At 45.7% G+C, this 12426-nt stretch overlaps 1 long non-coding RNA gene across 2 annotated transcripts in view; it reads left to right on the top strand.

Moving 5' to 3' along the window:
• The window catches only part of LOC102157493 (uncharacterized), a 978951-nt gene that overhangs the window by 646592 nt on the left and 319933 nt on the right, over window positions 1-12426 (top strand). For both annotated transcript variants that reach the window (XR_014840336.1, XR_014840342.1), the window contains one exon: window positions 1009-1148. This is a non-coding gene — a long non-coding RNA (uncharacterized LOC102157493). The remainder of the gene's footprint in view (window positions 1-1008; window positions 1149-12426) is intronic.

Below are 12426 nucleotides of genomic sequence, written 5' to 3'. Positions count from 1 at the left end.
AAATATAGTCGGGTAGGTGACATAAGATTGGTAGAAACTGAGGGTTGCTGAGGCAGATGGTGCTTCATTGCACCATTTTCTCTACTTTGGTGTGTGTTTGAAATTGTTCATAATATAAATTAAAAATATTTTAAATCTACAGTCATGTCAGCTCAGATGTGGGCATTTGCTTTGAATGTCTATTGTGAGCGTTTGTTTTTTTTTTTGCCGCACTCCTAGTGTATGAAAGCTCCCAGTCCAGGAATCAAATCTGAGCCACAGCTGTGGCAACATCTGATCCATAACCCACTGGCTGGGCCAGGGATCGAACCTGAGCCACCACAGAGACAATGCTGGCTCTTAATCCACTGTGCCACATCGGGAACTCCTCCATTGTGTTTTTTTAATGAAAGAATGGCAATAAGGAGACCCCAGCTCACAAAGCATGCTGGATCCTGGGCTCCTTAAGCTTTCACTATGTTTTCAAGCCCAGGGAATACCTGGTTCTGGATTTTCAAATTCTAACTATCAAGTTGATATGATTGGTGGGTCAGGGAGAGGGTGAAGTGGGTGAGGGGGGTCAAAAGGTACAAACCGTCTGTTGTAAAAATAAATGAGTCCTAAAGATATAATGTATAGCATGGTGACTATAGTCAATAATAGCGTATTATATATTTAAGAGTTGCTAAAAGATTAGATCTTAAAAGTCCTCATCACAAGAGAAAAAAAAAGGGGGGGAATTAACTCTATATGGTAATGGATGTTAATAAGAGTTATTATGTGGATCAGTTCTCAATGTATATAAATGTAGAATCATTATATTGTAGACCTGAAACTAATACAGTGTTATATGTGAATTCTACCTCAATTTAAATAAGTGAAAAAAAAATGAAAAATAGGCATAACAATACTTACATGATAAAGTTGACATGAAGATTAGGCGGCTTATATGTAAAAAGCATAACATGGTGCCCGGCAGACGCTAAGCAACTTGAGTGACAGCTGTTATTCTTCTTTTTTACCTCTCAGATCTGGAAAGGCCCCAGGCATTCAGATCCAATAGGAAAAACCATGGATGATCCAAAGTAGTGATGACCTCACCCCATCCAGATAGCCGTCCACATGGAGGAAAGAGTCCAGAGCAAAAAGGCCCTGCTCCTCCCATCATGGTAAGTGTCAAGGGCTATTTCTTCATGAGAAATCAGGCTAAGCTTGTGTGCATCCCAGATAAGCCCCCAGGGGTCATCGAACCTGAAAATGCCATAAACAGGGTTGTCCAGGTGCCTTTGGGCTTCTTTCTGGGAAGATAGTCTGTAGCTTTTATCAGATACGCAAATGAGTCTCTTTTCCTTCCTTCATTCAGAAATCACTTTTAAAAAAATTACTGAAGTATAGTTGATTTACAGTATTGTGTCAATGTCTGCTATACAGCAAAGGGATGCAGTTATACATATGTATGCATTCTTTTGCATATTCTTTTCCATTATGGTTGATCACAGGATATTGAATATAGTTCCCTGTGCTATGCAGTAGGACCTTGTTGTTGATCTATTCTATGCATAATAGTTTGCATCTGCTAATCCCAAATTCCCAAGCCTTCCCTCCTCCACTCCCCTCCCCAAAACCCTTGGCAATCACAAGTCTGTTCTCTATGTCTATTTCTGTCTCATAAATAAGTTCATTTGTGTCATATTTTAGGTACCACATGTAAGTGATTTCATATAGTATTTGTCTTTCTCTTTCTGACTTACTTCGCTTAGTATAGTAATCTCTAGGTCCATCCAAGTGGCAGCAAATGGCATTATTTCATTCTTTTTTATGGCTGAGTAGTATTCCATTGTATATGTGGACCACACCTTTATCCATTCATCTGTTGACGGACATTTCAGTTGTTTCTATGCCTTGGCTATTGCGATTAGTGCTGCTATGAACATAGGGGTGCATGTGCCTTTATGAATTACGATTTTGTCTTGATATAAGCCCAGGAGAGGGATTGCTGGATCATATGGAAACCCTATTTTTACTTTCCTGAAGAAACTCCATACCGTTTTCCATAATGGCTGCACCAATTTACATTCCCACCAACAGTGTAGGAGGGTTTTCTTTTATCCACACTCTCTCCAGCATTTGTTACTTGTAGACTTTTTAATGATGGCCATTTTGACTGGTCTAAGGTGGTATCTCATTGTAGTTTTGATTTGCATTTTTCTGATAATTAGTGATGTTGAGCAACTTTTCTTGTGCCTGCTGGCATCTGTGTGTTTTCTTTGGAGAAATGTCTATTTAGGTCTTATGCCTATTTTGAATTGGATTTTTTGTTGTTGTTATTGTTGGATTGTATGAGCTGTTTGTATATTTTGGAAATTAAGCCCTTGTCAGTCACATCATTTGCAAGTATTTTCTCCCTATGTGTAGGCTGTCTTCTCATTTTCTTTATGGTTTCCGCTGCTATACAAAAACTTGTAGGTTTGATTAGATCCCATTTGTTTGTTTGTTTGTTTTGATTTGATTTCTATTGCCTTTGGAAACTGACCTAACCCGAAAACACTGGTGCAATTTATGTCGGAGAATGTTTTGCCTATTTTCTCTTCTAGGGGTTTTATGATGTCACGCCTTATATTTAAGTATTTAAGACATTTTGAATTTATTTTTGTGGAAAGTATGGAAAATACTTTTTGAGTGTTTATTATGGTTTAGATTGTAGAAAGTACAGCAGTGAATACAGGACAAAATGCAATGCCATGACAGAATTAATTTCTGGCGTAACTAAAAATTCCTAAGAATCTGTGATCCAAAAAAAAAAATGGATGTGAAAAGCAAACGGAGTGTGGTTTAAATTTTCCGATAGCTCTCTTTTGGTTTTGTTGAGTTATACACTCCAAACATCTGTCCAATCGGGTCAAACGTGTTTTCCGCACCCATGTGTATTTAACAGCGTGAGCACCAAGGGAAAGAATTCATGAAATTTACCGATGATATTCGAAGCCGGCAAGTTTCCTCCCACCACGGAACTATAGGAATGAAAGGAAGCTATTAAACAAAGTGGTAAATTGGATAATATCAAAACTAAAAAAAAAAAAATTGGCATTTTGGCATCGGAGGGACTAGGGTTCAAATCTTTAACTACCTAACTGTGAAAGATTGCACAAGATATCTAAATTCTTTGAGAAACAGCATTATCTTGAATTAGAGGAAATAAAGTAAACATACCGAGTTCTTGCAGAGTTGTCCTGAGTATTAAATGATAGAACTGGCCCTGGGTAAATGTTAAGGCTCGACAGCTAAGCAATGATTCTTACAATCCTGGGACCACAGACCTGTAAACATAAACCTCGCGCGCGCGCACACACACACACACAACGTTTATACACACTTAAAAACACATGCATGTGTTTGTGATACTGACAAAGTCTTGCCAAGCTTTAAATTTTTAGTCAAAGGATTTATAAAACACAAACAAGCTACACTTATGACCGTGCACACATATACACAACACAACTATTGGTCACCATCTTTGATTCAATAAAGGGTATTAAAAAACAATAAAAGAAGGGAGTTCCCATCGTGGCACAGTGGAAACGAATCCAACGAGGAACCATGAGGTTGCGGGTTCGATCCCTGGCCTTGCTCAGTGGGTTAAGGATCCGGTGCTGCCATGAGTTGTAGTGTAGGTCACAGACGTGGCTCGGATCCCGAGTTGCTGAGGCTCTGGCGTAGGCCAGTGGCTGCAGCTCCAATTTGAACCCTAGCCTGGGAACCTCCATATGCACAGGAGCAGCCCTGTAAAGACAAGAGATACACACACACACACACAAAAGTTTAATTTCAGCATAAAAGGCAGTTCTTTAACTGTGATATATCTTGCTTAAACACAAATACATTAAAAACTCGATACAGACCACTGAAACATACATTTGCAATGGGTGAATGGCATGGTATGTGAATCACATCTCAGTAAAATTGTTTGAAATCTAAAAATGTAAAAAGAATAAAAACACAATACATTAAAACTCATACATAGGAGTTCCCGTTGTGGCGCAGTGGTTAACGAATCCGACTAGGAACCATGAGGTTGCGGGTTCGGTCCCTGCCCTTGCTCAGTGGGTTAACGATCCTGCGTTGCCGTGAGCTGTGGTGTAGGTTGCAGAGGCGGCTCGGATCCTGCGTTGCTGTGGCTCTGGTGTAGGCCGGTGGCTACAGCTCCGATTCGACCCCTAGCCTGGGAACCTCCATATGCTGCGGGAGCGGCCCAAGAAATGGCAAAAAAAAAAAGACACTTTAAAAAAAAACAAACTCATACATAAATATATAACCATATATTACAGTATATATACTACGTGACACTGTAAACTTAGAAAGTTAAGAACTCGGTATGTTTTCTTTATTTCCTCATCTCACTCGCAAGGGCATCGTAGTCATTAGCCCCATCTCTTCCTTCTCAGAGCCTCGTCATAGGATGGGGAGGATGAGGACTTCTAGTTGCATTTGTCAAGGGCAGACGAAGATTCAGAAGGGTGACATGCTCCAGGTCCCCTCTCTCTTCCTGGCTTTGCCAGTGGGTCCCCTGGAATTGGGATTTGCCATCGCTGGTTTGGACACTAGTCCTGTCCCTCTTCAAGGGCGACACGAGGGAAGCTTCAGCGTGATGGAAGGCAGAACTTTGCCAACACACCAGAATGACTTCTCACCACTGCAGGCACCTCCTGGTGGAAGCTGGATGGCCACCTAAGAATATCTGCTCCCTCTTTCCAACAGCATCTTCAAAGACATGACGTTCATACCTGCCAGGGCTTCCTTTGACCCTGGAAGATGTCCAGGCCCTTCAGTTGAATTCATAGTCCATGGTGAGGTAGGAGAGAGCTTGAATTTTAGAAACAGACAGACTCAGGCTAGAATCCCCCCTCGACCTACGTTTCTAAGAACCTGGTGTTTAATTTCCCTGGGCCAATTTGTATTTGTAAAATCAGGACAGTGATTTAAACCTCCTAGTGTGGTAAATAAACACTGAGAAAGGTAATGTGTGTAAGTGAAGCTCCTGATGTTACCCTCCCAGGGCCACAGTGTACAGTTGTGCAGGTTTCATCTTGCACAAGGGTGCCAGTTCCAGGGGCCAGTGGGGGCAGAAATCCAGCCAGTGCTCAGATCAGGTCTATGAAGAAGGGCTGTGTAGCCACTTGTGCACCCAGACTAGACACATTCTCCTAAGTCTGAGAAAGGCTCTGAAGATTCGAGGTAGGTCCTGCCTTCTTTTCCATCCCATCCCTTGGTTCCCCATCAAGGAACCTAGGTCCTAAAATCTACTGCGCTGAACCACGCATGATTCTCCACAGGCTGCTTAGCCCCCGTGGACTGGACGGCAACTGCTTCCAAGCAAGTGAGAGGAGGAGGATTTCTTGTTCCCTCCAGGGCCTTGACAGGGATTGGTTCTGTGTCTAAATGAAATACCCTTTAAATTGCCCTGAAATTGCATCGCTTGTCTCAGTTAAGTGGAATCCTATGGACTATAAATCTGACTTGAAAAGGCTGTTTAATTTGACTAAGATGTTACAAAGGGTTTACCAAAATTTAAAGCATTTGTCTATGGAAAATCAATTATGGCCCAATCCATCTCACCGATGACGGGAGTGCTCTCATTTTCGGATGGTGCACGAGCACACACACGTGCACACACGTGCATGCACATATGTATTTGGGGTGCATTGGCTGGAGTCTCATGTTGCAGGAATTCGATGCAGATTAAGTACGGTTTATTGCTAGTGAGGAGCAGGGTATCAACTGCAGAAAGGGTAGCACATTGCTCATTGTTTCTAGAATGCTGGGTCCTTACCTGCCAGCTACTGACCAGGTTTGGGCTTGCTCTCCGCAGGTAGTGGGGAGAGAGAAACGTGCTCTTCATTCCAGGTCCCTCAGTTTCTGCTACCCTTCAGTGACATGGGTAGAAGGCCACCCAACTGGGTGAAATAAAGCTCTGGCCCTAATATGCAAGGCAAATGATCAACTCACCAAAAGCTCTGTGTGCGAAAGGGAGGAGGAGCAAGTCTCCTCATGCTGGGATTTGGCAAATCTGTGTCCACCTGGTATGTAAGTACCATGAAGGGTTAAAAGGATCAAAACACAAAGCACATGGAGGAAACTCTTGTAAGCCTGCCCTGTACTAGTTAGATGGATGCTGCAGAGTAGATTCCAGGGTGTGTGTGACCAGTATTGGGCAGGTCTGGGAGAGGGGAACCAGTGAGTGACCTGGAGGCCTAGCAGGGGTGGATGGGGCTGTTGGCAGAGAGTGAAATGGTAGGGGGGCGCTCTGCATGGAAGGCCAAACAAAAAGAAGGAGGACCCTGCACTAAGATGAGAAATTCGTTTCAAGGAAGGGGACCTGGTCTTGGCAGAAGTTGCAGAAATGAGAGTGAAAATATAATAACAACAACTGATGTTTGATTGAAGTATAGTTGATTTACAATACCATGTTAGTTTCTGGTGTACAGCAAAGCAATTCAAATATATCTATATACACACATATACATACATACAAATATACATGTATACATATATGTGTACATATTCTTTTTTATATTATTTTCCATTCTAATAGGATATGGAATATGTTCCTTATGCTATACAGTAGGACCTCATGGTTTAACTGTCCTATATGTAATCATTTACATCTGCTAATCCCAAACTTCCAGTCCTTTCTTTTCCTCCCCCTTGGCAACCACAAGTCTCATCTCTATGTCTTTGAGTCTGTTTCTATCTTAGAGATGTTGTTTTGTGTTATATTTTAGATTCCACATATAAGTGGTATCATGTTGGTATTTGTCTTTTGGACTTACTTCACTTAGCATGATAACCTCTAGGTCCACTTGTGGTCTTTTTCATGGCTGAGTTGTATTCCATTGTATATATGAACCACATCTTTATTCATTCATGTGTTGATGGACATTTAGGTTGTTTCCGTGTCTGTACTAACAATAATGGACATTCATCAAATACCTACTATGTCCCAGTCAGGAGTTTTCTAAGCACGTTATATATATAAAATCTCATTTGATTTTCACAAAAAAATCCTTTGAGGTAGGTATTATTACTATCCTCAAGCTAAAGACACATAGCTATGTAGCTAATGAAGCTAATGGATTGAAGCTGTTCTTTTAATCATTCTTATCCATGGTGGCCATTAAAGACACTAAAAGAAAAATAAAAGTCAAGTTTGGGAGGATTAAAAGGACTCATTACCTGGTGGCAGAAAGCAGAAGACAGGAGCTCCTGCTGTGGTGCAGTGGGCTAATGGTCTGGCTTGTCTCTGTGGAGGCTCTGGCTGGATCCCTGGCCCAGCACAGTGGGTTAAGGATCTGTTGTTGTTGCAGCTGTGGTATTGGGAACTTCCATATGCTACAGGGGTAGCCAAAAAAGTAAGAGAAAGAAAGCCGAGGACAAAGCCAGAGTCCTCCCCTCCTCTCACGTGCTGAGATATTGCAGGACTGAGGAGTGGGAAGATGGAGGGTGCACGCAGGTTAGAAAGGAAGCCCACCAGCCCTCCTCCTCTTCCTTGTCAAGATGGAATAACTTCAGGGATTTGGAAGCCTCTACTTAAGTCTTCAAATTAAAGAGGAGGCTCTTTTGTGCCTTGAAGGCTTCTTTCTCCCCAGAAGCCCGCGAGGAGGATGGATTGAAGGGAGCAGCAGGCAGTAGAGGCAGCCCCAAGAAGAGCAAAGTCCTAGCAGGGAAGTACTCTCTGCTTTTCGGAAGGTAGGGAAGGCAGAGATGAAAGTTTCAGAGCATCTTACCTTGCGTTGGTCTAAGTCTGAATGCTGTGGACCACGCATCATGAAAATGCTGGGACTCTTTGCCCTGATTGCATGACAAATCTCAGTCCTTGTCGCCCCCTGTAGTTGAGCTGTGTACGAACGTTAAGCTTCTGGCCATCACTTAAGGGGTCCTGGAGTAAGACACACTCATTCACTTAACCTCAGTGTCCTCGGGACCTGTGTCTTGCATGGCTAAGCGGGAGCTTCTGGAGACAGGAAGATGAGAGCAGAAGCTGGGCTCTCAATGGGTGGAGGGCCCCTACCCACCCAGAGGGCGCCTCAAAACCCCAGGGTGCCCTTTCCTGACTTATCCTTAGAGCCTGCCCTACTACACGTTCTGACTTCCACTGGGGCCAGTCCCATTGGTAGGTCCTTAAGGCAAGTCAGAGAAGGTGAGAGAGAAACCTTCTCAGGTCCAGGCCAGGATGGGTCGCCAGGTCCCAGGGGCTGGGAGGAGCACTTAACTTTAGAAAGTGACAGAGGGAGATGCAGGATGCGTCCTTTCAAGTTCTGATCTTCAAATCCCAAAACTGACAAATTCGTTGGACCACAGCAAGGTGAGAATGTATAGCCAGAAACAGAGGGGGGGAAGCCAACATCAGGTGTAGGGCACGCCCAGAAGGAAGGAAATCCAAGACAAAAGCAGGAGTGGCTAGCTTGGAAGGTCCAGTGGTTTAAGAATTATCAGCAAAAAAAAAAAAAAAAAAAAAAAAGGGAGTTCCCGTCGTGGCGCAGTGGTTAACGAATCCGACTAGGAACCATGAGGTTGCGGGTTCGGTCCCTGGCCTTGCTCAGTGGGTTAACGATCCGGCGTTGCCGTGAGCTATGGTGTAGGTTGCAGACGTGGCTCGGATCCCACGTTGCTGTGGCTCTGGCGTAGGCCAGTGGCTACAGCTCCGATTCAACCCCTAGCCTGGGAACCTCCATATGCCCCAGGAGCGGCCCAAAGAAATAGCAACAACAACCAAAAAAAAGACACACACACACAAAAAAAAGAATTATCAGCAGACACTCCCTTACATGCCTCCCTCCCTCTGGCATCAGAGCCTCACCCTCCCCGGCAGAGGATTCACGGAGGGTCCCTTAAGACTCCAGAGAAGCAGAGGCAAAATGCTGGGAATAAATACTACAGTCACCACTCATGTCGGAGAAACAGGCAAGAAACCAGAAGGGTAGTTTCCCAGCTCTGTCTTCCCAGTGCCATCTGGCCGCCAGGACTCAGGCTGCACGATGGCATCAGGAAGGGATCTACCTGAGAGGAGACCTGTGCAGAGGGATGGCTCTTTCCATGTATCTCAGAATCCTGCACTCCCGTCCCTCCCCAAGCCCGCTGTCCCCGCCACAGCCCTCCGAAAGGATCAAGGGAAGTAACTGAGGGGAGGGCTGCCCTCACAGAGGCTGCTCGGGGTGTTTGAATGACACCGTGTTCGTAACATGAGGCGAGAAGGTTTTTAATGGCATGAAAATGTCTTTAATCACAGGCGCTCAACTGTGTGCAGCGCAGGTTCAAGGTGATGGAGCTGCTCTCGTTCGACATCTGCATTTCCATCTCACTTCGATTAATTCATATTTTAATTGCTTCTCTCCCTGATTGAAGTACCAGAAAGCAGCACTTCCTTCCTTGGATCTCACCTTCTCCCAGGCACGGCCAAGGTCAGGTGCCCTGGCACACCAGCCTGAGGGGAGGATTTCCAAGAAGGGCACAGGGAAGCAGGGTTCCCCCGGTGAGCAACAGCGCTCTCCAGAGGGAGGAGAGGCTGGTGGGGATCCAGGCAAGGCCAAGCGGGCCCCCTCAACCACAGCTGGACCCCTGTGGCTTTGAAACCAGCATGGAGCCCGCTGAGGCGAGGAATGCAGTGGCATTGTCCAAATGAAATCCCCCAACTCACTGTCCCACACCCTTTGGGTTGGAGCCCTGCTTCAGCCATGGTGTTAGTAAGAATGTAGCCCATTCTGTCCTACAACTGGTGGGGTCCCTAAGTCTTCTGGCCTCGAATTGTCACTCTGCTCTTTCGTAGGACAATCACAATGGTTCTGTTGCAACCCCCTCTGGGATTCTGAAGGGGCTACATGTCTATGTCTTGGGGCTTCCGACTTCCTGTCTCTGCGCAGGTCTCAAGCCGTGGGGTATGTCCTTCTCTCTGCCCAGAGGCAGCAAATAGGCAATGCAGACTCGAGTCCTCGGCAGATAAATCCACGGGTGTTTGTGAGAAATAGAAGACTCCCTGCAGGTCGGCATCACAACAGACCCTCTGGAAATGAGCAGGAGACAGCAGGTTCCTAAAAGCTCCCAGGCCATCCTCCTCAGCCGGGATGCTCTCCTGGTTTGACAATGACCTGCCTTACGCGTCATTGTCCCAGGCTAGGGGTCTAGTTGGAGCTGAACTAGTTGGAGCTGATAAGATCTTTCTCTTATCGTCTTGACTCAGGTCAGAGTGTTAGTCTCCTAGGGCTGCCTTAACAAAGCACCACGACCTGGGTGCCTTCCGCAATGGAAGCTGATTGTCTCTACACGTCTGAGATCAAGCTGTTGGCAAGGCCACGCCCCCTCTGAAATGCTTTCTGACGTCATGGTCAGGGCCATCACTCCTTGGTTTTCCTGGGCTTGCAGCTGTGTCAGTCCAGTCTCTGCCTCCGTCGGCATGGGGTGCTCTGCTGTGTGGCCCCTCTGACTCACATCAGCCTCTTTCCTCTGTGTGTGTCTCGGTGCCCCAGCTTCCCTGTCGCATAAGGACACCGGTCATTGGACTAGGGTCCGCCTTTGTCCACTCTGACTTAATCTGGACTTGATGACATCTGCAGAGACCGTGTTTCCAAATATAAGGACACGTGCATCGGTATTGACGGTTGGTATCTGAACATATCTTTTGGGGGACATCACGTTTCCTCCTTTCCAGGAACTTTAAATTCCTCCCTCCTACTGGGCTGAAACATCCCTTTTTCTGTGTTTGTGTTCGACCTTCTTGGACCCATGTGGAGAATGAGAGAGGGGAGGGGGGGCGTAGAAAAGAAGACAAGACGGGGCAGAAAACAGCAGGGATCTTCCTCATTGACATCCAAGGAAGGCATCAAGGTATTTTTCCAAGCAAAAATCACTTTTCTTCCTAGGATGGATTCTACCACTAGTCTTGTAAGTTTTTGGTTTGTTTTTTTTTTTTTAGCATTTCCCCACATCAATTTTACTTTTATTTTTAACATTGTTTAAACCAAAGTATAGTTAATGCATAATGTTGTGCCAATTTCTGCTGGCACAGAAATATATATATATACATATATATATATATACACATTCCCCTTTTTACATTATCTTCCAAGATGGTCTAATCTAAACCAGGAGACTGGATACAGTTCCCTGTGCCGTACAGTAGGACCATGTTGATTATCCATTCCAGTGGGTTTTGCTTTTTAGGGCCTTGCCCACAGCATATGGAGGTTCCCAGGCTAGGGGTCTAGTTGGAGCTGAAGCTCTCAGCCTACGCCACAGCCACAGCCACACCAGATCCGAGCCGCGTTTGCGACCTACACCACAGCTCACGGCAACGCCAGATCCTTAACCCACTGAGCGAGGCCGGGGATCGAACCTGCAACCTCATGGTTCCTAGTCGGATTCGTTTCCTCTGCACCACGATGGGAACTCCCTATTTATCCATTCTAAATGTAATAGTTTTCTCTCTTAACCTCGAACTCTTTGCTCATTACCCCTCCCCCCTCATTATTTTTAATGAGCATCCTTCCTATGAGAGACAGTTTTCCTTTTTTTTAACTCTTGTATTTCTCATCATAACCTTGACAATCAGATATTATTATATTCTTTTCAATGATTTGGGACTGAGGCTAAGGAATGCCAAGCCTCATGCAGCTGGTAAGTGACCGAGCCGGGGATGGAACGCACAGCTACCCAAGTCCAGAGTCAGTCTTTCTCACCTGCAGTTGATTCCAGCTCCCTCCCCTACACCCCTTGGCTGACCAGTCCTCCCCCACCTGTGCCACCCACTAACTCCAGGTCAGTCCCTTCTGGTTTTAAGTCTTGGGTGCTTGCAGAGACGGCCTGCACTAGCACTTTCCTGCAGCCGCTGTGACATGTCTCCACCAAGTTAGTGGCTTAAGATCATGCAGATCCATTCTCTTATGGTTCTGGAGGCCAAATCGGATTCAGGGTATCCGCAGGACCACGAACCCACTGCAGGCTCTAGAGAAGGAGCTGCTCCTTCCCTTCTCCAGCTTCAAGCGGCCAGAATTCCTTGGCTTGTGGCCTCCTGACTCCATCTCCAGCGTGTGCGTGAGAAATCTCTCTCTGCTTCCCTCTTCGAAGGATACAGATGCTTGCATCTAGGGCCTGCTGAGCTAATCCAAGATGATCTCCCCATGTCAAACTCCTTAGCATCCTCACACCTAAAAGATGCTTTTGCCAACTCAGAAAACACTTGTGGGTTCCGAGCCGAGGACAAAGCCCTATCTGGGGGCCACACTTCAGTCTAGCCCCTGCCCTTGACGGCAGTCTTCTGCCTGCACACCCACTGGCCTGTGTTTCACAGGCTCTGGGCTTCTTGCCCTCTGGGCTCCTTCCATGAGGAGGGGTGGGTGGAGAGGGAAAAGGCGAGGTTGCTGTGCATGGCCTGCTAAGAAGACTGCCACACTAGAGCCC

Source organism: Sus scrofa, chromosome 3 (assembly GCF_054392235.1).
Source record: "Sus scrofa isolate SSC_HxYL_T2T_F1_AM1 chromosome 3, Sscrofa_HxYL_maternal_Yorkshire_Landrace_v2.0, whole genome shotgun sequence".
Lineage (NCBI taxonomy): Eukaryota > Metazoa > Chordata > Mammalia > Artiodactyla > Suidae > Sus > Sus scrofa.
The sequence above is the reverse complement of the archived record's forward strand: the minus strand, read 5'-3'. Positions and strand labels throughout refer to the sequence as shown.